The 26,792-nt window shown below is 36.2% G+C and overlaps 1 long non-coding RNA gene across 2 annotated transcripts in view; it reads left to right on the plus strand.

Moving 5' to 3' along the window:
- Positions 1–26,792, plus strand: part of LOC122811172 — a 1,417,861-nt gene that overhangs the window by 502,647 nt on the left and 888,422 nt on the right. For both annotated transcript variants that reach the window (XR_006366220.1, XR_006366219.1), the window contains one exon: positions 16,158–16,253. This is a non-coding gene — a long non-coding RNA (uncharacterized LOC122811172). The remainder of the gene's footprint in view (positions 1–16,157; positions 16,254–26,792) is intronic.

Genomic DNA, 26,792 nt, shown 5'->3' on the forward strand with positions numbered 1-26,792 from the left:
GTAATCACTCCTCCTTTTGCATTTTCATTCAAAGAAAGAGAAACGAAAAAGATAAAGTACAGAATAAAGACCAGGAAAATGAGAATCAATCCAAGTTGTCTTAAATATATTCTTCTACTGAGTTAGGGTGAGATCAGTTCAGGTCCCATCCTGTATCCCAATATACTAAAATGCTAGCTTCATAGGTGGGATTTATCATAATAATCTTAAAATAAAAAGTTAAACAAAGTATGCTCGAAATCAGCACCTATTTATTATTTCTTCTTGTGAAAGCTGGAGACCGATCTCGTATATGACATCGAGCAAATATGGTAAGTCAATCTCTGTTGGTCTTACTGAGTGTCGCTGGCTCCAGAAATCATCTCTTCCCACCGATTTTCATTTAGAGTGAATCTTAAGCAGCAGCACAGAGTACATCTTTAGGTAAGGTAAGCCCTTACCTCATTGAGCATTGGCTTGTATGTAGGTTCTTATGCAGTAATCTTTAGTCTTGATTATCATGAGATTACGTAAGGGTAACGTTTTTGGAAGCACAGGAAGTTGTTGCACTTAATATCTCCTAACATACAACATCTTTTATACTTTGCGTTCCAAGGCCTCCTTACCAAGCTTGAGGGTGTACTTCCGGTATTCTACAACCTGTTTTACCAGAACCGGAGTACTTGTTTAAAAAATAATAGAGCATGGGGTCATAGGTTGGTACTAGGCTATCAGCCCTAGGGCCTATACAAGCCTAGCCATAACAATTCCCTGGCTATTTCTTTCCACACTATTTACTTCCCTGGACCCCTGTCTAGCAGGGCGAATGACGTGATCCCCAGGGTGAATTTCCCTTTCTCCCATCCAATCGTCAAGGTTCCTTTTGAAGAGGACCAAAGAGGCACTCTGCTTGACATGTATGGGCAATCTTTTCCAGAGTCTGGAGAGTCTCTGGGTCAGGAACCTATCCCTCCAGCATGTTTTGTTTATTGTGATGACAAGGTTTAGATCCCTGGAGCGTGTGGTTCTGAGGGATTGGGATTTCTTTAAGTGTAGCATGTCCAACAGCTCTGGGTTTGATATGGCCTTGTATGTTAAGCAGAGATCGCCTCTGAGTAGACGATATGCGGCAGAGTATAGCTGGAGATTTTTAAGGCGGTTAGCGTAGGGCATCTGCTTTAGGCCTGTGATTCTTTTAATGAGGTATTTCTGCGGCCTTTCCAGTTGTTGCAGATGTCTTGACAGGTACATACCAAACGGGGCGTTGTATTCTATAATGGGTCTAATGAGGGATGAGTACACTGTCCACCTGTGTCCCTAAGTCTCTTATCACACTTTCGGTGTTTAGTGTACTGCCACCTATATGGTAATTCACAGGTACATGTTTTTTCTCAAAGGGGATAACTATACATTTCCTGGCATTGAGCTTGAGCCCATAGCTCTGGTACCATGCATCTGTTTCTGTAAAGCCCTTTTGTAGAGTATCCACATCATTTGGAGATTCAATAATGGCTCCCAGTTTGCAGTCATCTGCGAACTTTGTTAGCCAAAGTCTCTTAGTGTTGGCCTGTACTTCAGAGAAGTAGATGCCAAACAAGAGCGGTCCCAGGACTGAACCCTGAGGTACTCCACTTGTCACTTGTCTGGAGCTGGATTTGGAGTCGGCTACTTTTACAGTGTGGGTTCTATCAGTAAGCCAGTTAGCAACCCATTGGGTGACATAGGGATTAATGCCCAGCTTAGTAAGTTTATCTATGATTCCAGAGTGAGGGATGGTGTCAAAAGCCTTGGCAAGGTCTAGATAGGCTGTGTGGACCACCTTACCCTTGTCCATGGCTCTGGAGACTGATTTGAAGAAGTCAATCAGGTTCAAGAGACAAGATTGGCACTTCATGAACCCAAACTGGGTGGGGTCCAGTGTTTGAAGGTTGCCAATGTCTTTGTTTATAAGTTGCATGATAATACGCTCCATGGCCTTGCAGATAAGGCTTGTCAGACTGATGGGACAGTAGTTTCCGGGATCCAAGGTGGATTCCCCCTTGTGGAGTGGGATAACTGTAGCTCTGCGCTACTCAGTGGGCATGAAACCTGAGGTGAGGCTATGATTAAACATGACACTTAGGTGAGGTGCCAGTCCATATTGTAGTTCATGTAGTACACAGCCCGGGATGTCATCTGGTCCCAGGGATGCTGTATTCTTAGCTTTGGAGAGTGCATTTTTTACCTGTGTGGCCATTATTACCAGAATTTGGCAATCTTCCGGTATTGAGATGGGCCATTTAGGGGGTGAGAGGGGGGTGAAGTTGGCACTGAATCGATCTGCCAGGATATTGGCAATATCATTGGGATCAGTATATTTAATGCCATTCTGTTTTAGCTCGATGCTCCACACCTATGGTCACCCCCTCGTTAGTCAGGTCTGACCATAAGCTAATCACCCTTAACATCCACATCCCACCCCCACCCCCCAGTAAGGAAACCTCCATAAAAAAACTTCTCCAAAGCTAACTTCATGCTACTCAAGTCAGAAGTGACAAACTTCATGACACCCATGCAGACGGGAACTGAAAGTTCAACTGCTGAATCCTACACTAAGGCACTGTACGAGCACATCCACTCATGCATGAATCGTGCCATCCCAAATATCTGAGCATTGCCATTTAGATTCTTGACATAGTTATAGAATGCCTTGTGGTTGTCTTTGGAATCTTTGACAATTTTATTTTCGTAACTAGCTTTGGAGGATTTTATGAGGGATCTCAGTTTCTTACTGAGGCTGGTAAGGGAGTTTTTTGCATCCTGGGATTTTCTTCTTTTCTGCAACAGTTTCTTCCTTTTTTTGTAAAGTTTGTTTTTGGCAGGGGACCACCAGATTGTCTTCCTTTTTTGGATGAGAGCATCTTGGTTCTATTTTGGATGGCACGATTCATGCATGAGTGGGTGTGCTCTTACAGTCCCTTAGTGTAGGATTCAGCAGTTGAACTTTCAGTTCCCATCTGTATAGGTGTCATGAAGTTTGTCACTTCTGACTTGAGTAGCATGAAGTTAGCTTTGGAGAAGTTTTTTTATGGAGGTTTCCTTACTGGGGTGGGGTGGGGGTGGGATGTGGATGTTAAGGGTGATTAGCTTATGGTCAGACCTGACTAACGAGGGGGTGACCATAGGTGTGGAGCATCGATTTCCCATGTTGGTAATTACCAGGTCTAGGATATTGGAGCCCCTGGTGGGACTATGGATTAGTTGATCCAGGGCGTTAGAATTTATGAATTCCAAGAACCATTGAGAAAAGGTGTTGGTACACGAGTAGTTTTCCCAGTTAATGGCAGGGTAGTTAAAATCATCCAGTGTTAGGGTGTTTGGTTCTATCTTAATATTTTCCAGCATGTTTAGAAAGGTGTAGTGAGAATCTTGGGGTAGGGTGGGGGATCTGTAGCAAGCTACAATTTGGATTGCTGTCTTACCTAGTGTTAGTTGCACCTGGAGAATTTCAGATGCATTGTGTTGGGCAACTAGCTTGGTGGTGTGAATATCCTTGGTGAATAATGACACTCCTCCACCTTTAGTGTTTCGGTCCTGGTTTGGTGGCCAAAAAGTGTGGTAAGAGTTGTAGCCTGGTATTGCAGGGGTGCTCTCTGGAGCTTTGAACCAGGTCTCAGTTACTGCACAGATATCGATGTTCTCCATTTTTAGGAGTGCCTCGAGAGAATGCATTTTGAGGTGTAGACTTCTAGCATTGAGTAGCATTACCATCAGATTTTGCATGCTTGTACCTGTTACAGTGGTGGTTTTGTTCTTTGAACTTTGCCTAAAAAAGGCACTATAGGGGTGGCAAGAACCTTAGCCAGTAACCTGAATCCCAGGGGTGACAGGTGCAGACCATCTCTGGCAAAGCATCGTGGTCTGTCGATCATGTCAACCCAGGCAGACAGATACTGGATCCCCTTTGAATGACACCAGAAGCTTACCCAATTGTTGAAGTCAATCATTTTGTCCTTATATTGTGGTATAATTCTGAGCGAAGGCAGGATAAATGAAATTTAGTCTAAGTGTCTGGGCAATGGCTATGATTTCTAACCTCAGAGGAGATTTAAGGTTTCAGTGCTTTGCCAAAGCATTTGATGAATGCTGCTTTGGCATCTTTAGGTGAGTCGACCGCGATTTTGATATCATTGTTAAAAAAGATTAAGGTGTTTGGGAAGCGCATCTGGAATTTAATTTTACGTTTAACTCGGCACAGAAAGGTGAGTGGTTTTGCCATTTCTCTTTGATCGCTAGTGGAAGATCTTGGGACAAGGTGATTCTATGGCTGTTCCAGATTATTTGCCTTTGTTTTTTGGCGGCAAGCAGTATTCTTTGTGTGTCTTGATAGTTTAGGATCTTAACATAGATTTGTCTTGGTGAAGCTGTGTCTTGTTTTTTACGTAGAGCTCAGTAGGCCCTTTCGATTATTATATTATTACAGTCCTGACTAGACTGCAAAACTGTACCAAAGAGCTGTTTGGCCACCTGTATTAGCTCATTATGTTCATATTTCTCTGGCAATCCTCTTATCAGTATATTATTGCGTCAACTCCTAGCTTCTAGATTAGTGATTTTTGCTGGATTTCAGTAAGTGCAGTATTTTTGGCGGTCAACTCATTTCTTGGTTTTCCTAACTGGAGTTCATTTGCTTATGTTCTGGCTTCAATCAGGTCTGTGCAGTCAGCAATTCAACTAATTGTATTACCAAAACTGCTGAGTCATTCAGAGAAGTTTTGAACTACAGTCTTGAGTGGTAGAAGGGCTTGTTTAAGTTCATCTATCTGTAAATTAGTTTCAAGCCTCTGTTTGCATTAGATTTGGATACTTCTTGTTGTTGTTTTGTTGTTTTCTGTTTTTTTTTAGTTAAAATTTCTTTTTCTGGAGAGACTATTGCTGCTAGTTTCATTTTTGTAGTCTGAGTCTCCATATTTTCTATTTCTTTTGACATCTTGAAGTTTGTAGAATCCAATATTTTGCTTGCAGTCTGTGGTGTTGGTGCTTCCAGGCCAAGAGCTTACACGTGCTTTGGAGTCCCAATACAGCTCAGAGGTCAAAATAAGGGATTTTTACCAGCTTGATGCCTGAGAAACCTCCCTTTTGATTGGAATCTGCTATAATTTGCCCTAGTTCACAAGGTTAACGCATCTATTTTGTAGTTGTATGGCTTTTGATGAGAATTAGATTTTTCCTGTTAGGAGCTCCATAGAGACGGTGCTTATCAGACGTCCACCATCTTGGAATCCTGCATCAGGTGAATTTCATAATGGTGCACTACAAAAGTATAAGAGGGCAATGGGAATAGTAAGAGTGAGCAAGTAAACAAATTAGAAAGGACATAGCTCAAGGCAGATAAGAAAAGCCTTCTACCAGATCAAGCAGGTCTGAGAAAGTAAAACAGCAAATAGTTTCACAGCCTGTAATTTATGACATCATTGATTATATCTGTATGAAAGTAGGGACAAGTTGTAGTACAATAATATGTAGTTCATCAGCTGATGCTCAGATAAAATATGGTTACCTTATACACTGCTTATTAAATAATTAACTAAATGCTAATATCCAGTACTAAATGTTGCCATAAGAGGACTGCGAAAGAAATAGAGATGCGTGCATGATATGAGAGAGAGACAGGATGCAATGCAGGAACCGGGAAGCATTAGCTATTTTAAAATTTTTACAGTAACTTAGTAATTAGTACCTAATAAATTATTTTAATCTCTATTTAAAATCTAAATGTTACTCAAGTATATGACTTATGTAGAAATAATATATGTTATACAAATTATCTTTATTGAAGAACTGAATAAATTGTTTTGAGAAAGAAATGCAGCTGTCAACATGGCTTTATATATAAGCAGACAAGTGCATCTTCAGTGAAGTACAAATGTCACTTAACTTGAGACCAGCTTCATGAATGATCTCAAGTCAGCATACTGATTCATTCTGTGACAATGGCATGGCAGTGGGATCAAAGCAGATTATCTCAATCCAAAAACATGACTATGTATTTTCTACTAGGAAAGGACATGTTGGTTTAATCCCAGCAAGGCTATAACTAACTTTCTGCACACCTATGTACTAGGGTTCTGATTTCTGTTTATGCCTTACAGTTTTAAAAACCATATATCATTATTATGAAGTATGAATGGAACTCTTAAACATAGTAAACACTCAGTTTGACCAGTGAGGATGAAAATACATGTAAAATGTCAGTTTGCAGTTCAGAAACAACTCTCTCAAAAGGGCTGCAGGACTATCCGCGTTTACTGCACACCAAGCAGGCAAGTAGCATGCTTTGTGGGAAAATAAGCTACATAACACATAAAGTGGTGCTAAGTCATTCCAGAGAAGACCATAGCATGAATCAAAGTTGTCGTCTGAAACAGCATTGTGGTGCAGTTAAAGATGCATACAAATAGAAAAGAGGCCACTGTTCTCTTTGCAAGCATGATCAAATTATTGAGTGCTATAGGCAAACAAATAGGGAGATAGACAGATAGATAGTTACTCAGGTGTTAGATACCTATAACATTTTGTACTACAGGTGTAAGAAACAGTTTTTAAAACGACTGCCATAGTCAGACATCACAAAATGAATTTCCTTTCCAATACAGTGCAAGATTATATAGTCATACATATATACATATACATGTACGTATACATATATGTTATGTGTGTGCTCTTATCACCAAAAGTCCATACATTCCATTTATTTACTTTTTAATTGTGAGAGAATTTATTAGTTTAATATTTTATTTTTTTAAGAATCTAATGTATGATGGGAAAAACAGCAAGTGCAAAAGAGAGAAAGATATTTTTTTATTTTTTCTAGTATTCATAAAAATACAGGGGGCTAAAAGTTAGTCACCTTGCCTAGTTTTTAAAGCTACACAAGTTTCTTTTCATGACAGGCAAGGCTGTCCAGATTCGTAGACCTCATTGCTACCCAACAGTGCAGCTCTGTTACTGTGAAAAATAGAAAAATTGTTTCTGCAGTAGATGCAGCAGTAGAGTCATGTAGGATATGTAATGAAGTCTATTAGCATTCCGATGCAGTGCTGTGCAGGGTAAATTGCCTACAGTGGCAATTCACAGACATCTGTGCTAGGCAGTTTCCATGAAAAACACTCCTTAAAATGCATAATTGAATGCAGCACTTTAACTGTGTACACTTATGCTTTTTAGTGGAAGAGAATATGCACGGGGTGCAACAAGACAGCTTCACCCGGCTCAGACTGATGGTCCAGTAAGTAGTGCAATGAAATATGACTGTGAGTCAGGCTACGCAAGTGTGTCCATGTGTGTGTCTATCTCAAGTGTACCTCATTATGAGGAACGTTCCTCATTCTGGATCTTAAAATGACCATGTCCATCTTTATTACACATCAGAAAGGTCTGTCACACATTCTTATTTAAGACTTTTTTACAAGTTCATAGGTAAGTACTAGGTTAGCTTCTCTTGAGGGCCATTTTAACCCTAGCCAGTTTCCGTTTTTGTGCTGGAATTAATCTATTCCATTTGGTCAGAGACTGGCCTTACCCACCCCATGGTTGATAATTATATATTACCCTCAATGAGAATAACTGGGATCATACCATAGATAATTAGAGGGGACACATGCATAGGATAAAGCATTTAGGAGCTGCCTGTGTTCATTAATAGTACAGGTGTCAGTCCTGGGGTATATTTGTTGTTTCACATCCATAGATCCAAGTTGCCCTTGAATACGGACAGGGATTACCTTTGTTTTATGTGGATGGGGAGTCTGTTACAAAGCAGTGGTAACCTCTGCAAGATATATTTGTCCCTCCAAACAGTTTTGTTTATGTTGCAACCTTAAGCCATGTATTTCTGATGCCATTTGACTTGCCTAATATGCAGTAAATCCACCAGTATTGGGTTAGAGGATGCCTTGTATGCCAGACACAGGTCCTCTTTTAGCAGTCTGTGGGATACCAAGTATAGTGACAGGGCTTTCAGTCACTCCATGTAAGACATGTTGTTTAGGTCGTGTATCCTTTTAGTAAGATATCTCTGCAGGCATTCCAATTCTTGCATGTGTCTGGACAGATACATGACAAATGAAGCATTATATTCAATGACTGGCCTAATGAAGGCTGAGTCAAGAGGGACAATGACATCCCTAGATCTAGACACAGTCCCTTTGTTTATAAACTGTGGAATATGGAAGATCTTTCTTACAATAGTCACATGATGGCCAAAAGTGAGGACACTGTCCGGATAAGTTCCCAAATCCCAAACAACTGGGTTAACTCTCAAAATTCCGTAATAACCAAAAGTGATAAAAAAGTAGCCTGAGCAATATTGATCAAGTTGTTGCTGCAGGATTAATTACTTTGCAATTCTTACTAATTTACCAGAGAAGAAAATGTACAAGTTACAGCCAGCCCAAGCCACAAGGTACCCAATTATGATACATGCCACAGCCCACACTCCATGAATGGAACAGTCCCTAAGAGACAGCAGTATAACACACCAAAACAGTGAAAGAAGAAAAAAAGATTTATTTTCTAGCCCATTTGAAGTATAAGACAACGGGTAAGGCAAGCTGCAGGTAAATTGTTTTTTTCCAAAATTATCTCTCTACAGAGATTCCTTCTCCAAGTACTCTCAACTTCTTTTTTGAAGAATTCTGGGCAAAGCCAAAAATAATTGGGGGAGACAAAGGCCCAAAAGCAAATGCAAATTTTAAATACTAAACTTAATTCACTTAATAAGTTAATAGAAAAACAAGTTTTGCGTCAACTTACATTCTTCTGAACAATAAAAAGTATGACACTCAAAGGACTCATTACCGACTGACTGTAATTCTCAGTGACTTACCAGAAGATCAAAAAAATTGAGTGGCAAGGCAAAAATGTGAGGCATCAATCAGAGCTGTAGCCAGAAATGTACATATTGTACACGTTAGGGCTATATTACACCTCTCCCTCCCCCTACAAAATGTATAGGCTATGCCAGAGCATTGCATTACATTGTTCCCCCATAAATTGTGAAGACCATGAGCTGGTACTGCAGTACATTATCTCTTTGACCACATCACGTAGACTGGCTTTTAGTTGCAGTGGAAAAGAGTGCCTGTAAAACAGCCAAAAGACTTTGTTCACAAAGGCAATACTGACAATCCTCAGCTAGTTCCACAGATGTCCATTGACACCAGCACTAGCATTCAACACTAAGTGTCTATGCCACATCATAGCCGACAGTCCCAGAGTTTAAACTGTATTAGTGGCAGTGTTCAGCACCAAGCCTGTATGTTACATTATGGCAGCTAGTCCCACAGATCCATTTAGAGAAATAATAAGTAGCACTAACAAGCTTTTGTGCCACAACATGGAGAGTGTTCCACAAAGTACCATTCATCCCCTGCACTCAGGCAAGCTAGGCCAGCACATACAGTATTCTCTAACACTCTACCAATGTCTAGAGAAGAATATTAAGGAATCTAAACCTACCAAAAGAAGCATCCCTGAATTTGCAGACATTAAAAAGACAAACCTATTAAAACCAACTGATGAGCTGTCAAAATTCAAATGTAAAATTTCTTGACCTCATGTAGCCCCAGCTGTTATTTATGCCAATGAAAAAAACTCCAGCTTTTAAAGTAGCATAATTCAAGATGTAGAAATCAGTACCAGCTATACTGAGGAATGTAAAAATTGTAAAAGAAAAAGTAAAGCCTAAAACACGCCAAACTTTACCCACATTAAAGACTATCAAAAGCTCAGTGAATATAAGGAAGACCATAGTTGAACACAAATTGAAAACAGTGTCTGCAATCAAATGAGAAATCCTTCAACTACTAAAACTGGTAAGCTTAAGCACAATAATAAAGTATATTGCTGAGTCATTGAAAATTGTTGTCATTATGCTCCTCCATATTGGGACCCCACCTCAAATTCCAGGAACTACAGACCCATCATCCTAAGTGCAGTTTGTAAAGCCAGTGCATTAAGTTATATGTGATTTCATAAGCTTCAATATCAAAAATGTATTCTATTGACCTACTTTAGTATAGTTTTATCAAAAGGAGACCATGGCTATTTGATTTAATAAACTTCCTCAAAAATGTCACTGAAGCTGTAGATGGCATTTGTGCAGCTCATACAGTGTACCTGGATTTAGTCAAGATGTTAGACATTATTCCCCATGTAGGCATTCCAAGTATGATTAAGTACCTAAACATAGACCTTTATGTAGACAGCAAACCGCCTAATAGATAGAAACATCAACTCACTTTTTCCCCATTTTCTACATGGGGTCGGGGGTGCCATGTCAACTCTTTTCATCTCTCTCGATTCAGTGCCTCTCTCCTACCTTCTTCTGTAGTCATGCCTGACTGTCACAGGTCTTTCTCCTATAACCCATCAACTTTTTTGCTTGATGCCTTTGTTTCCTCTTGCCTTCCTCTTTTCTGACCCAAATCTTCTTCACCAGGTTGTCTTCTGCCTTTCTGCAATTGTGCACAAACTAATGTAATCTGTTCTCTTTGACCGTCTCTGCCAGTGGAGCTACTTTGGCTTCTGCTGTTACATCCTAATTTCTTCATCTGCCCACAGTGTGCATCCTACCACCTGCCTCAGGCACTTAATCTCCATCACCTCTAACTTTTGCAACTGCTCTGCCCTTACTGGCCAGGTTTCTGTACCATACAGTAGTACTGGTTACACCACTGTTTTGTACACCTTACTTTTCAGCTTTTTTGGCATTCTTCTGTTATGCAATACAGTGACACTGTGCCAGTTATCTATAACTCCTCTGATTATAACTTTGACTTCATTCAGATTTCCCTTCTTCTCAACCACACTACACACTTGAAATTGTTAACCTGTTCCACTATTTTCCCTTCTGTCTCAATTCTCAGCTTCTGCTGATTTCCCCATTTGCTGCCATTACAACCATTTTTTGTGTACTCAGCTTCATCGCATGTGCTTTCAATTTTGCATTCCATTCCCTCTATCCTTTGAAGTTCTTGCTCAGTCTGCCTGTAATGCCACATCATCTGCACACAGCAACTTTGTTGATCTGTCCCCTCTAACCTGATTGCTAATATAATACATCACCAGAATGAGCCCAGTGGGCTCAGAAATTAACTCTGATGCGCACCCACTCCTACTGGGAACCCCTCTGTGAAACCAAACACAGTTTGTACTTCAGTCATTGAGTCTGTGCACATAGCCTACACTGATTATGTCAATGCTTCTGGGTCTTCAAACCACCACAGGACTGGCCAGATCAGCTTTCTTGTGATCTTGTCATATGTTTTCTGCAAATCTAAGAATCCCAGATGGACTCTCATCTCTAGTTTCTTCTCAACTATCTGTGTCACTGCAAACATCAGGTCAGTTGTGCTACATCCTGATCTGAATCTGAACTGCTCATCTCCCATGTTATTTTCTACTACCATACATATTTATCAATCACCTTCTTCAGAACTTTCATGCAGTGTGACAGGAGTTTGATACCTCTGTACTGTCCACACAGTTGTTAATGCCCCTCTGATCTTTTACACTGACACTAGTTTGCTTATTCTCCAGTCATCTGGGATTCACCTTTCTGTCCATACTGCTATGAGTACTCTCAGGAGCCATTTCTTCCCCATCTCACCCAACATGTTTATCATATCTGCTGTGACCTCATGTAAGTCTGCTGCTTTCTCTAACTTTGTTTTCCTTAGTGCTGTTCTTACTTCTTCTAAGGTGGGCTCCTCCTCTTTTTTAATTGTCAGCTGTATCTGAAGTAGTACAGTTTCTGTGAGGTTTTCTTCCTTCAGAAGATGCTGGAAGTACTCCCTTCATCTGCCTTTTATGTCCTGTTGACTCGTGAGCAGGTTGTTACTGGCATCCCTTATGAAGGGTGTATGACTATCGTCTTTATCTTTCTGTCTTTTCCTTGCAATCTGATGGTGTTTCTTTGTGCCATCTTCTGAGACACTTTCCTGAAGCTGGTAGAGTGCCTCTGATGCCTTGTTCTGTGCTATTGCAACTCCTCTAGCCTGTTAGCTAATGAGTATTCCTTCTTGGTCTGTATTTTCTTATCTCCCACTTTTTCCTAAACTACTAGTTTCTTTTGATGACTTCCTGGACTTCTGCACTCCACCAACTTTCATTATATATCTTATTTCCATACCTGCACAGCTGCATATCTGTTCTATGACCTCACACTTGCTGTTTGGAAGTACTGCCATTCTTCTTCAACTCCACCTATTTCCTCTTCCTCCTAAGGTGCTATAGCCCTGAGTAATTCCTTGAATGTTTGTGTTTTCTCTCCAGTCACCTTCCAGGTCTTTAGCCTAGTCTCTGTTAACCTTAGAGCCTTCTCTGACCACTGCTTGCAGCTGATTGAAATCCTCAATAAAACAATCATTGATTCTATTGCAGTGCCCTTTTTTTATTAGGAGGAAGTCTACCTGAGTTACATGTTGACCACTCTTGGAAGTGATCTTTGTGACTGCCTCTCTTGTTGAACTGTGTGCTGGCCACCATCAAGGTATTTGCTAGTCAAAAGTCTAAAATGAGTTTTCCTTCTTTACTCTTGTTGCCCCACCCATGTATACCAAGGCAAACCTCATATCCTGTTCTGTCTGTCCTGATATGAGCAAGTCGGGTCACTCATTATCAGCAGCAATTCATGTTGCCCTGCTTTATTTAACAGGTCTTGAAACTGCTGTCTGAATGTACTGAGATTATAAATAGTGCACTATGCTTACACTGTAGTCTGAGTCTGTCACTAATTTCTTCTGACATCCCTCACTATCTTTTGAAGCCTGTCTCTCACCATAATTCCCACACTATTTTTAGTCGGTCATCCTCCCCCATGTAGTAGATTCTGAATCCCAAGCCAAGTGGCTTTGTTGCACTGCCTTTCCATCTTTTCTCCTGAATACATAAGATGTCAAGCCTTCTCATTGCCATTATGTCATCCACTTCCAAACTGCATCGTGTCAGTGAACCTACATTGGGTGTAGCAGTTCTTAGTTCATGTTTGGCAGGTTGACTGATTTCATATCCAGCTTTCGCTCAACAGAGCTATCCCAGGTAACTCAAGCTGGGCAGCTGAACAGCAGCTTGTCAGTAGCTTATTGACCCAGGGCTGCTGGGATTTATGGTGGGCATACACTGGCCAATAGGGGCATATAGGTCTCTGACACCATTAGCATGAGTCCCTGGTATAGGTCGGAGTACAGCAGGTCCTCAACTCTCTTATCTCTGACAAATACCCATGCTCATTTGGCAACATTACTCAACACAACCACATTACTTACAGCCATATTTTATACTATCTAGTGGCTAGCCCTGACATGGCACACAGTCTGTAATGCATGTTCTGTTACCTTGAGGATACTGCGCAGTACAGAGTATGCCCAAAGTGGTTGTTCTATACCAATCTTCTCCAATAGCCACCATCTAGATTCTGCTGCTGCCCACAAATCCACTCTTGGGTGAGTCTGAGGTGGAAAGACTCAGCATGTTTACAGGAGGTGGGAGGAATCCCCCAGAGACACAGAACATGCAAACTCCATACAAGTATTGATTGCCTGGAGGTCAGGAAGCTCTTTATTCCTGTTGACTCACAGCTGATAGATAGAAACCAGGTAGTTAAAGTAGCAGATACCATCTCAGAAAGCAAAACCGTGGTGGCCAGCATGGGCTCTGTGTAGCAGCAGATTTCACTAACTCCACTAAAGGAAATATACATTCACTGGAAATTTGTCTTGTATCAAAAAACTTGGATTTTTTTTTCTACATAATTTGGTTGTATTTAACATCTTCTACAGAAATATCTAATTAGAAATCGGAAGTGGACTTATTTTGCAGTCAAATTTCATCAAGATAACTATCTCTCATCTGAAAGAATTTCATCATGAGCTTTACAAATACAGGCAGTCAGGATTCCAGCCTAAAAAAAGAACTGCAAACACTAATAACCAATATTCAAGACCTTACTACAAAGATTGACTCTAAAATTGACAATTTTAAAGAAAAAGCTACTAAACAGATGGACTTGATTCATGAGGATTTAAAACAACAAAAAATTCAAATAACAAGTTTTGAAGAATCTCTGACAGATTTTGACGGCAGATTAGTAGAAAATGAAAATAACATAGAATTTTTACTTAAGCATAATACCATATTACAACATTAACTGGATGATTTAGAGAACAGGTCACGCCAGAATAATATCAGGATCTTTGGACTTCCGGAATACATAGAAGTAAACAACTTGTCAAGTTTTCTCAATACCTGGTTATCAAAAACTTTAGATTCACCTGAGGATATCTCTTTTAGAATAGAAAGAGCCCCACCGGTCACTAACAACAACAAACAGCATTAATAGGAAACAACCTTGATCTGTCATAGTAAAATTTTTTCTTCGTCAGATAAAGATCTAATTTTAAAGTCTGCCTGTTCAAAATCTCCTTTAACATATAATGATCCAATTATTCGTTTCAACAATGACTACTCAACAACGGTAATTGCTAAGAGAAAAGTTTTTTTTTACCTGTGATTAAAGAACTGAAAAGGGTACAGATTAAAACCCATCTCCTGTTTCCTGCGAAGTTAAAGTTTTTTCTTCCAGAGGGTCCTTCAGTGTTTCAGGAACTTGATGCTGCTCTGCCTTTTGTTAAAAACCACAAATTACTAGAAAGAATAGAAGAAATGGAATGGGCTAATCCCTTGTTAAACAAATGGCTTCTAATACTGCATGGAAATCTACTGAAAAACTAAAGAGACTGAAAAACAAATGATTTTAGAACTCAATTTACCTTATGCTATGCTAACATTATGGACTTTATATTATCAACACACGTTTTGTTATGTTATTCTCTTAAGGTAAGAACTTCTCTTTTCGTCTATGGTGTTTGCTTACAATTTATCATTCATACCTTAATACAGCCTGACACAATATATATTGCTAATTCTACTTTTCTTCATTTTTATATCTAGAATAATATTTTTTTTTCATTTTCTTTTTAAACAATTAAACCCAATTTATAATGATTACAATATCATTACCTGCATCATAGTATAACTACAATGATATTAATCAATTTCTTTAATACATTTTTTACTTACATAAATTCATCAATATTACACTTCTACACACACAACAGTAGATTATTATAAGTATTTTACATAGTTTTACAAAGAAATTTATTGAATCAGAGTATTTCATTATGAGGGCAGGTCCTGAATTTTAGTAATACAATATGGATTTCAAATGTGGACCATAGATTTTATTATTTGTTCATTGTTAACATAATTTATTATTTTTTTATTTTTTATGACAGTTTTATTTTGAAATGGAATATAATTAATTCATTAATTAACTAATTGAAAAATGTTTTTTACATCATTTCCTGTGCTGTAGTATATAAAAAGCAAGAGCTGGGGAGGGCTCTTGTTTTTTCTGAAGAAGTTCACATATGATAGTCGACAATAATTTCAATGGTTAGCATTATTTGCCAGTTGTAAGAAAATCATATAATGTAACTAACGCATATATGTTTCACTCTTTATTCTGGTAATGATTTTTTACATGTGTCAGGTTGTTAAGCTGTGTGATTTCATTTCTTTCTTTTATGGGTGGGATGGCATAAAACACTGAATATTATAGTGTAAAAATGTTATCTAACATGTAAATGTACTGTAGATGGGGTTTGCCTGTGATAGGGATGTTGTTTTCTGTGTTATAACTGCATCGATTTTCCTGCTGTGATTGGCTGGTCGTTTGGCTTTAAAAATTCAAGGAAGCATGTATCTACATAAAGATAACCAAGTAAAGTTTTTTTTTTTTGTTTAGTTTTGGCGGTTTCCCGCCGATTTATTACATAGAGACAATCTTCTGTTTTACTTACCTCGCGCTCCTATCTCACGAGACAACACCTTTTTTTTTTTTTTTTTTTTAAAAACTTTCTTTAAGCTTGAAAGCATTTCTAGTTCTCTGCTTCACATTCTCGGCAATGCGAAGCTTGCCAATGATGTCGCTGGTAGGAGACAAAACTTTATAGGAAGTACAGATCAGCGCAATGGCCGAGAAGTGGTTTCTTCACTTTTCTTTTGCTCCAAAATGTCGGAATGAAGATCATAATCTTGGATTTTCTTATACTATATCTTTTCTCCTCTGTTTCCAGAGACAAGGAAAACAAAGAATCAGCAAGATAGACAGAAGAAGAAAGTGATAAGGGAAGGGGAAGAAAGAAGTTACAGAAATGAGAAAGACTATACATGTGAGCATGTTTGTACCTTACATTTAGTTTGACTATGTAGAAAAATGCTACCTAATAGTTAAAGTTCACATATATGTTATGTTCCTGCTTCTCATTTATATGTCTGTTTTATCTTGTATTTGTCTTATTATCAACAGTAATTTTCTGTTTACTCACTGCACACTAAAATTGGGTGACAAATGTTTTCTTGCACACCAAACTACAACATTTATGACAGTTTATGTGCTTCAGTGTTGTTATTAAACAGAGCTCCAGGAACTATATATTATATGGTTTTAACAAATTTCACTTGAATATAAATTTACACAAAGTTGATTGTTTTAATTTTAGATTCTTTATTAATAGTGGATGTTGATGGCAGCCAGACCTTACATGCCTAGTCACATGGGATAAATATACATGCAGTACAAATACAGAGTGTTGCAATCAATTTCTACTTCATTTTAACTCATCTTTTTTTTACTTGTTTTCCATAATTTATTTACTATGTTCCAATTTCCTTTATCGATTCTTGCAGTTTCTCTCTACCTAACCAGTTCTTACCATATTTGCTTTTATGTTTCCTTGATGCAAAACATGCACTCACAGGTATGCAGTTATTTTACTGATTCAGTAATAAAATAGGGTAATGATTTGGTTTGCATCTTCCTTTCTAAAATTGCTTCCAAGCTTTTATGATACGGTACAATGTTGGTGTTTTCACTTAAGCAGTAAGACTGTTCTCTGTTGGAGTTTACACATCCATTTTACTGAAAGAAAAATTGGTTTAGATAGCCCAAACAAGTACAGTGGCCTAGAACTTTCTCTGATAGGTGTATTGTCATTTACATTGATAGTATAACAATATATTATTTGTAAATGGTCAAATTTAGTGGCTTTGAGGTATGACAATTCTCCCTGGTTATCCTGAAAACAGTGCAGACTTAAAAATGCAGCTTCTTTTTTTATGATATTTTATCTACTGCTAAAATGGTAGTTTATAGTTTGTGCATTCAAACTTCTCTGCCAAGAAAGTTATTATCTCTTACTGTAAGACAGTTTTATGAGACGACTCTTCTGAATAATAAGCTGTTTATCTATGCCATGCAAATAAAAAAGTCTTGACTGGGAATCAGGCAAGACGTGGGTATCTCTGCAATTCTACTGTTCAAAGAGGTCACTGTGTGACATGTCAGAGTTAATTAAAGACACATTAGGCAGAGGAAAGCATCTGCATTACAAACAAATAACTGCGTATGAAAAGAGGTTCAGCAGTAATGGGGTAAATCATGCCTCTCGGCCTTTTAGTGCAGGAAATCTGGACAAAGCTTAAGATAATGGGGGAGGGGCAAGGGCCTTCAGATGGGACAGATTTTGAGTATTGCTCATATAAACTTAAAAATTTGCTAGTATAATAAGATTGGTGTTGGCAGGCATTTTGTAAGGAATATGAAGTCTGAAACTTAAACTTATACCATTATCTAGTAACTTCAATCCTCAGTGATTTGTCAGAAATTGACACATTTTCTGAGGAACAGGTCAAAATATGAAGCAAATGTCTGGACATTCTGCAGTAATCTTGTATTTGTCTTATTATCAACTCCTGCATTCCAGCTTTCTCACTACTAACTGGCTGTATAATCCCTCTGTGTTGTTTTCCATCTACTTACTTTAAAACAAATCATTTGCTACCTTTATAGTGATACAAGGATATGTCATATGTAGCTTCCATTAATAAGTCACTTTCTGATTGAAAAATGCTTCAGCGCATTCCCTACCATTCCTTACAATACACGGCTGAATGAACCAATGAATTGAAGTGTCAAGACACAGAAATTTTAACAAAAATGTTGAATGTTTACTACACTCTAATATGTTCTACCAGCCTTGTGTAGTATTTTAGTTATAACATCTTTATTATGTTGTAATAATAATTCTTTTAACTTTTCATCTCCATAAACTATGCTAATTAAACATTTTTAGAACAGACTTATCAAGTTATTTATTCCTTACCTCTAACATATACATTTCATGCTATTGATCTATTGTCTATTTCCATACCCTATCGCAATTTCTTTACTAAATGAATCCCTTTTGTTCTATACGCTTATCTGTTTACTCACCTCACCTACCAAATACCTGTTTGTATATACCTTTTTATATACATATTTAATCACTTCATTACTTTTAACTGGTTGCATATCTTCTCTTTTTTGTCTTATGATATATTTATTTTAATTTGAGTTCCTGTATACTATGTAACTCTGATAACTTTAGAACAAATAGCAAGGTGCTTTATTTCAGTTAGTTCTTTAGCTTCATATTACAGTTTATATTTAAATGTTACAGACATTCTGTATTTATTACCTTAGTCAGTTTGATGGGATTTTGCATAGTAAAAGGCTGATCAATATGTTCATCCTAACTATATGATTACAGCATTAGAAATGTTTATTTTCTGACTGTGAATATTTCTTAGGTTCATAGGTTCATAGGTTCATACTAGGCTATCTGCCCAAGCCAATTTAAGCCCCTAGCCTTATAGCTATGTTAGTCCACTTTTTTTAGTTTGAATAAAAAAAACTATGCCATTTTGCTGTGCTCTGTCAAGCAGTGATGCTGAAGTATATCCTGTATATATATATCAATCTCCATCCATCAAGATTCCTCTTCTTTGAACAAAGACCAGAGAGTGCTCTCTGCACTGTATGTACGATTTTTTTCCCACAGCATAGGGAGTCTCTGGGTGATGAATCTAGATACAGTCAACAATTTCAATACATGTGTTTTAAATTAATGTTACACTGAATATTTTCTATGAATGTCATTAATTGTTAAACTTGATTTATTAAATAGCTATGACTGTCTTAAAATTTTGTCAGGTTAGATTGCAGGTTATCTTTTTGCGTTTATATCACGTTATCGAAAGATGAAAATAGCAAACGCTATTTCATCGGCCCAAAAACATCTAAACATGAAAATATCGAACATTCAGAACAGCAAATTTTTTCCCATGGAAAAATATTTGCTGCTCCGAAACACATACACACAACACAAGCACATCAAACAAACAGCAACCACACACATACACTTAAATTCCTACATCTAACGCTACACTAAACTAAACATACGCTGCTATCTACCCACTTACCTTAACCCAAACTCTAACCCTAAGGTCCGTCACTATCGCACACTCACCTAACCCGCGCCCTAACCCTAACTTACTTAAACCGCCCCTAACCCTAAAGTCTGTCACTATCGCACACACTACAACAAAGCTTGCCACTGCTCACATCACGATTCCAGTGGAAAAATTGATTCAAATAATCCAAACCAAATTTTCAAACAAAAAACAATGCTGAACGCCAATGAATGAAAAATATTTATTAAGCCAAACAACTCTGTGTAGCTTTTCGTCAGCGCTCTGCACCAATTTCCTCAGAACTTTGAATCTCGCGCCTGTACAGTAACATACTTTAATATGGTAAAACCAAAACGTGATCAACACGCCCCCCAACTAGCAACTCTAAAAGGCACTTTGCCCTAAAATGACTTAACTAAATAACAACATTTTGAATGAATGTAAATTATTTAAGTTCAATAAAATTACAACTAAAACATACAGACATAATTAGTTCATCTAAACTAATATAGACGACCAACAATTCAATCTAAATATGTATACATATGTGTGTAACGGCTATCAAAGACATCGATGATAACAATTAAAAAAATTTAAAAAAAAACGTATCAATAGTGTCAGAAACAATAAAAACATGTTAAAACCACGCCTTCATTTAAATGGAATTACAGCTTCTTAAGTGTGAGCTACCAGACCCCAAAACAATTAACCTGGCGAAAATATGGATACTAATACCCCATACCCCATGGACGAGGTAAGCCCTACCTCTCCAGACTTCTCAATTTAAAAACACTGTTTATGAATAACATGCTGTTTAGGCCTGGGTAGTGGTAAGCTTCCAATTTTAGCTGCCACATCAGTTCCTTGAACTCCAATTTCAAGGATTCAGGACCCCCCCCTATTTTCCAAACTTAATTCGTCTATCACCATAAAGGTAAACTCATGTTCAGGGTTTTCCTTGCTGTGCTTCGCCAAGGCGTTTTCCATCTTCTCTTTCTTCATGGCGTACAAATGTTCATACATGCATTCATGTAGCTTCCTGTCCATCTTGCCTATATAAAATACAGGACAAGACGAGCATTTAGCCAGATAGACCACTTGGTTGCTTGCACAATTATATCTCCCCTTAATCAGGTGCTTATTGTCCCTGATCATGAAAAATGTGCCTGCTTTGACAAATCTGCAATATTTGCACATATTACATTTATACATCCCAGATCTAGAAGGAATACTCTTGGCTTTCATTTCCAAGATGATTTTAATGTTAGGACCTCTCCTAAAAGTCACTTTAGGGTCGGACCCTAACTTGGAAATCCCTGTGATATCAGCCGGCAACAAGCACCAGTTCTTCTTAATGATTGACACTATCTCTCTGGCATCCAAGCTATAGGAGGTGATAAAATACAAGGATACGTGCCATTAGTATGGTTGGCCTGAGTATAAATAGAAGTCTCTGACTTGGGGTAACCCAGGATAGGTTGAAAGTAATCATTTTCCCTCTTGGTTTGGACTTCAATACACAGATCTACAATGAGGTCCTCTGGGTATCCTCTACACAAGAAAAGGTTCGAAGTGAACCGGCACTCTTCCTGGAAGTCACTCTCCCTTGATACCATTCTGGCCGCCCTGACCAGTTGGCTCTTCACTATCGATCTCTTCTGGTAAGCAGGATGGTCGCTATTAAAATGTAAATAGGAGTTGGAGAAAGTAGGCTTCCGATGAATTCTGCCTAGGAAACAACTCTGAGATCTATCCTTAAATAGTTCCACATCCAAATAAGCTATCCTTTCTGTTGCAAAATTTGAAGTGAATTTAAAAAATTCGGTTGACCAGTTGAAGCTTTCATCCAAAAGTTTTGCCACCGCTTGATCACCGTTAAGGATGATAAAAATATCCAAAAAGCGAGTATATAATATAGCTTTTTTTTGGATAATGGTGTTAGAGAAAACAAATTCCTTCTCCCAATGGGCCATCACCAGATTAGCCACACTGGCCCCACATGGCGACCCCATCGGTACTCCTATCAGTTGGTGAAACCATCGGTTATTGAATGGAAAAAAGTTACACGTTAAAATGATATCCAAAAGCTCTCTGATCATCGAAATTTCTTGTAGAGGTGCTTGTTTAAAGGTCATGACCAATTGGATCCATTCAACTGCCATGTCATATCGCACACATGCCTAACCCACGCCCTAACCCTAACTCACTTACCCACCCCTAACCCTAACGTACAATCGCACACTTACCTGAACCCAACTTGTAACTTAACACCACAGCGCTAAGAATAGCAAAGCCACAGAAACGGCCAACCGAATTCTTTCCCGAGGAAAGAATTAGCTTTTCTGCAGCTTTGCTATTCTTAGCATTCACGGAATAGTGTTCGATATCAGAACATTCAAAGTTTTAATACTTCGATGTTCTGATATAGACCCATCTTTTTGAGTATATCTGGCTGGAAAGGTACAGCAGATAGCATCCTTTTCTTCCTACACTCATATATAAGGGAAGGAATATATAATGATTTTTGTATATATTATGGTAGGTTACATTGTTTACATAAATATGACAGTGTCTGAGTTAATATAATTCTGAGTTTGATATTCTAAGCTACATAGAAACTTGTTAGAAATTTTTTTATATAGATATTCCCTGTGGTCTAACTCTGTTTTAAGGTTATTAGATAGTCTAGTTAACTCTATATTATTCCTTTAGATACTTTGATTCAACTTTGATTATAAGAACTATACCATGTTTTTTTCTTTTTCGTGGTCATATACAATTACCTATTTTGTATTGTGCTTATACGAATAATCATTCATATCAGATGAGTTATTCGAAAACTGCTACTATGTGTTTAATAAGAAACTATATTCTAGTTTTGTTTTTGTTTTCAGTTACATAATCTATTTATTAGTGGAGTCTGTGTACTGTTGTTACAGTTTAGGGTTTTGATATCCGTAGCTTATGTCATTGAGGTTAGGAATTTCTAACTCCAGGCAGAGAGCTTTATTGTAAAAAGAGCAACAAACCAGTGACCACCAAATTCTTTTATTACTCCTTGCAGCCGAGACATTAGGAATAATAAAATAATTTGGTGGTCACTGGTTTGTTGCTCTTTTTGCATTTCTTTTGTTTTTTTTTGTTTTTTTTATTTATTGTGGTTTTTGGGGATCTTTATTATGTTTTTTTTTAATTTAGAATAGGTAATCATTTTCTTAAGAAAAAGTTCTTTGACATCCATTGTGGCCTACATGAAAGAATATATAGGATATAATGTCCATGGAATGTTTACTTCCCACAATGATTTTAGATTCATTATGTTCAGTTTGAACAAAACCTTTTTTGGAGTGAGATTCATATACGTTATACATGCTATTGATATGTTATTAGTATATCTTACACTCATAATAATATAACATAATCACATTGAAAGGTTTGTCTCTTAACATAAATGGTCTGAATAATCCTTATAAAATAAGTAATCTATTTAAATATCTAGCCTTCCATAATCCTAATACAATATTTTTACAAGAAACCCATTTAATGAAAGATACTATTACATTTCTAAATACAAACATACAATTATTGTAAGCTCAGAATGTACAAAGAAGAAAAGAGGTGTAACAATCTTGTGGAATAAAGCATCCCCTCTACCCAGAATTATCAAAACATATCAAGACAATAAAGGTATACTTTGTATGGCTATAGCAGAAATGGGTAAGAAATTGTACACATTAATAAATAATTATTGGATACCTGGAATTGGTACTCATACTATTAGACATATCGTAAATCAAATAATATTTTTTCTGAGGGTCATATTATTATGGCAGGAGACTTCAATTGTATCCTGGACCTAAAAGATACAACCACTTTAGGTAAAAGAAAAATTACACCACAAGCTAAACAATTACTAAAATTCTTAGACACCTACTTACTTAAAGATATATATGATTTTGTGGACCATAATTCTTTGCTATACACATTCTATTCTAATAGACACAAAACATATTCCAGAACTGATAGAATATTATTTTTCTACACAGATAATTCATGATTTAGTTAATAATAAAATTATATATTGCCCAATTTCTGATCATACTACTATTTTATATGAAGTTAATATTAACAATACTCCTAATGTTCAAATTAAAAGAATTCCAGCCTACATTACACAACTTAAAGATTTTCAATAATTTTTAAAAGAGATACAACATTTTATAAATATAAACTCAGTTTCTGACAGTCATGATATGTTTATTTGGGATGCTTTAAAAGCATACTTATATGGACAAATTAACAAATGGTATTACAATAAGATGAAAGTTTGGGATAAAGACATGAGAATTATACAGGATAAATTGGATTCATTACATATCAAAAATAAACACAATCTCAAATCCAAAAATATAAGAGATGAGCTATGTAAATTAAACGAATATAGATCTATTCTTCATCATAAGACGATAACTCTAGAAAAATACAAATTTCTTGCATATTCGGTAAATCCTAAATACTTATCTAATCTTAAGAATAAGACTAAGAGACTAAATAAAAATAACTATATTAAAGAAATACATTCTACGAGAAAGAAAAAAGATGTACATTATATTCAAGATATAATAGAAGAATTTAGAAGTCACTTTCATGAAATCAATCAATCTAAACAACAAATAGAATCTGAAGGTAATATTAAAAATGTTATTAATAAAAATCTATATAATAGACTTAAACAACAAATTGAAGTTATTGATAATCAAATCTCTTTAACAGACATACAAAATCAAATTAATAAGCTTAAACTTAATAAAACACTGGGAAATTATAGAATTATTCTAGAAATATACAAGATTATGCCCAAAATGGCTATTTCTCTACTACATAATGTATATAATGCTGCCCCAAATAATATCACTATACCCCCCATCATGGAAATATACATTAATATCCCCTATCCTTAAATCAAAGACCCAAAATATTGTTCCTCTTATAGACCAATATCTTTATTGAACATTGATTATAAGATGTTTATGAATATATTCTTGGAAAGACTAAAGAGATTCTTACCCCAATTATTAGATTTAGACCAGACAAGATTTATGTCTAATAGAAGTACTTTTGATAATATAAAACAAACTTTAGCTATTTTTGATTTCTCCCAAAGAAAAAAAAAGAAATTTAACATTAATTAGTCTTGACATAAATGCTGTGTTTAATTCAATCAATTGGAATTATTTATTTATTCTTTTGGAATGCCTAAATTTCTCATATAGTTTTATTAATCTACTAAAACATTTATATGAAGGAACCTTTGCATATATCAAAATAGGATCTTATATTTCAAATAAAATTCCAATCATAAAAGGTACCAAATAAGGATGCCCCCTCTCTCCTTTATTGTTTACTCTGATTATGGAACCTTGGGTGAATGAAATAAGAAACAATAAGAATATAGAAGGTCCGGAGATAGATAAAGATATAATAGTTAAGATCCAATTGTTTGCGGATGATGTACTTATTACCAGAAAAGAAAATGAACCCTCATTTTTGTCACTATTTGAGTCAATCAAAATTTTTCAGATGATGTCTGGATTGTTATTTAATGATGAAACTAAACTTTTACCCATATATTATAATAGTGATAACAAATCTAAGGATAATACTCAGCGTACCCCTAATATAGATCATATTATTTACTTTGGAGTTATACTTGCTCCAGATATAAAATCAATAATACACCTAAATTACAACAATTTTTTACAAAATATTCAAGATTTATTTTCAAAATGGAACACTATTCTATACAATATGGAAAAAAGACTAACTATTATAAAAATGATAATTTTACCCAAAATTTTATACATTATACAATCTATTCAAATTTTTCCCTCAAAAAAGTTTATTAATAAAGTAAACTACATGATTCTAAGATTCTTTTGGTCTCAAAAAAAAAAAAACTATAACTACAATTAATCAACACATTAATAGTTGGAATAATGATGGAATAGCATTTCCAGATCTAACTCTTTACTCGGTTTCCTCTATATTCAGAACAATCACACAACTTTTAGATATTACATATTCAGCAAAATGGAAATCTTTCTGGGAATTATCAGCTATGCAGCTTATAAAGAGACCTTCAACATATCAATTAGAATTTATAAATAGTCCTGTTTTATGGATATTAAAAGATTATTTTGTCACCCACATAAATCCCATCCATACTACCAGCTATTTGCATACTATTATAATTAATGTTAGGAATTTTATATATAAACATCTCAAATACAGTTGTTTTTTCTTGTTGTTTCCTATAGCATTCACACGAGATTTTTTTTTAACCTCAGATTCTAACAAGATTACCTTATTCAAAAATAATGAGCTTAAATTTTGGTTTCAATAAACATCTGAATACAAGACCAAATCAGTTGATTACATCATACAGGAATATGGACTTGATAAATCCGCATGGCTAGACATACAATCTCTTTTAATATATTTAGATAAATTAGATTTAATACCATCTAACAATAAACTCGCCTCTAAGATCTTATTACAAAAATTTCACTCAATTTTATTACATAGACTTACATATTCTGGCAATCTCTCATTTATTTACAGAGTATTGAGAGAAGAAACATTTTGCTGTCCACATAACTACTGGAATTACTATAACTCAATAATAATCTCCCAAGTGAGCAAGACAAAGTTAATATACTGCAATCAGCTGGGAAAACATCCTTTTCATTGAAATGGAAAATTGGAGATTTATGAACAGATCATTTTACACAACTCAATTAATGAACAAAATTAACAAAAACAAAACATTTGTAATAGATGTAATTCTAATATAGACATTAACTGGACTCATGTTTTTTGATTGTCCTGATTTAAACACATTCTGGAAGAATGTAAATGATTTATTACAAGCACTTTTTTTCAGATAACTTCATATTAAACAAATCTTTGGTAATATTTAATACACCCATTCCACAGGGTGTTAGAAAAATAAAATACCAATTTCTCTGGACCATACTAGTGGTAGCTAGAAAGACAATAACGAAAAATTGGATTTCAAAATCTCCTCCTACATTTCATGAGTTCACTAATATATTAAAAGATGTGTGTCATTTACAAATAAAAACATAACTTCTAGAACAACTAGAAGGACATATGAACATCATTTGTGGGTCAACTTACAAACTCTATTGGGAAAAAATGAACTTACTTCATAAAGGTAATAAACTCTTCTCCTTTTCATTTGTGAATTATATTACAACCTGATAAATATAGTGTAATCTAAACATGAATACTGGATGTCTTTGTATATACTTCAGTTTTTATGATTTTGTTAATTTTACTCCTATATCTATATGGGATAAATATATGTTATTAATCTTTAGATTTGTTAGTATATA

This window comes from Protopterus annectens, chromosome 9.part0 (assembly GCF_019279795.1).
Source record: "Protopterus annectens isolate FY-2018-M chromosome 9.part0, PAN1.0, whole genome shotgun sequence".
Taxonomy (NCBI): domain Eukaryota; kingdom Metazoa; phylum Chordata; order Ceratodontiformes; family Protopteridae; genus Protopterus; species Protopterus annectens.